Source organism: Dichomitus squalens, assembly GCF_000275845.1.
Source record: "Dichomitus squalens LYAD-421 SS1 unplaced genomic scaffold DICSQscaffold_30, whole genome shotgun sequence".
Taxonomy (NCBI): Eukaryota; Fungi; Basidiomycota; class Agaricomycetes; order Polyporales; family Polyporaceae; genus Dichomitus; species Dichomitus squalens.
In genome coordinates this window covers 159034-160580 of record NW_006766912.1, presented here as the reverse complement: position 1 = coordinate 160580, position 1547 = coordinate 159034, and positions in this window count along the sequence as shown.

Genomic DNA, 1547 nt, shown 5'->3' with positions numbered 1-1547 from the left:
ATGAGAACTTATTTGATATCTCTGGGAAGTGCATGTCGATAAGAGTGTTCTTTGTCTCAAACAAGCTAGATATAGCCTATTCACATTTCCTGAAACTATGGAAGTTATCGGAGCAATACATCAGCCGCGATCACTGGAATATAATTCAAAACAGTAGTTTTTTGGACTAAAACATAGTCTTGTAATGTGTTTGAACAGCAAAGGCTACGGAACTTTGGGATAACATATATGAAACCATTATCTACTTGACTGGGTTAACACGTAGGTTGAGATTCTACTGCGGGGACGGAAAATCCTTCAGTGGCCAAAGGACCCATGGTGGCCAAAGGACCCGGGTAAGACTGTATCTTCCAACGATTCCCAAGCATATATCAACCACCTGTCTATTCATTGGTTCTCCTGATCCATCGTCAAATGCATCTCCCCTCAGAAACACTTATCATGACGCCGAAGTCCCCCGCTCAAGCCAACGGTCAAGGACAGCGCAGCGTCTCTATCGGTGCACCGCAGGCTTTGTACGAAGATCTTCTGCATTTGGTGTTCGAGTCCATGGACTGCGAAACATCCTCAGGACGTGCTACATGTGCTGCGTGCACACTTGTGTGCTGTGCCTGGACTGAACCCTCTACGAAGGTACGGTCCTTGCCCTTGTGGGAGAACGCACTCCCGCTATACAATATCCTCCGCACTGTCTCTAGACGCAAAACAAAGGAAGTAGAACTGCCCAGGTACTATGAGGAGGTGAGTTTGAACTTCCAACCTACACCTCTTGCAGTGACCGACATCCGCAGCAGGTCATTTCAACAAAAGCATACACCAATTGAACGTCCTGGAAGCGCTTTCTGCTCTGCTCCTCCTACGTCCGCAATATGTCGTTCCGGCGGGTCACGCGCGGCCAAGCTTCGCTCATTACAGCTGGTTGCGGAATTTATGCCAGCCGTCTCCGACTGACGCTCGTGCACTTTCTGCATCGTAAAATGAAACAAATTCCATAAATCGCCCTGCACTATCGAGCACCTAGTTTACAAGGTATTCGACCCTTCTAGCTCTATAAGAGCCTGAAACATGATGATAAACTCGGGGCTGTGAAGACAAGGATTAGATCCGACTAGAGTCGAAGCAAGATCTTCAGTCAGTAAGGAAAGACTATATTGCAGCAACGAACTGTACCTAGAGTCGAAGCAAGACTACAAAGGTTAAGTAAGTAACTACAAGTTAGAGGTAAAGGTAATGAAGTACTCACTCTTCAGTCAGTAAGGAAAGACTGAAGAGGGAGGACGCAATCTGAAGTCCTTATATACTACAGAGAAGTGTCCATGACTAATCGAAAAGTGGTTAGTCACATGTACCATAGTGCGATGAATAATACGATGGTGAAAGAATTGCGACGTATCGCACCATAGGATGAGTAAGAGATGAGTAAGGCATAGACCTGTCTAGACCGTTCTGGAGTAGTACGGATTGTCCTAGACAGTACCAGAAGAGTCCGGAAACATAGCTATAGTACACGAGCAGAGAGTCCCAAATATGGTAACATACTACATAAG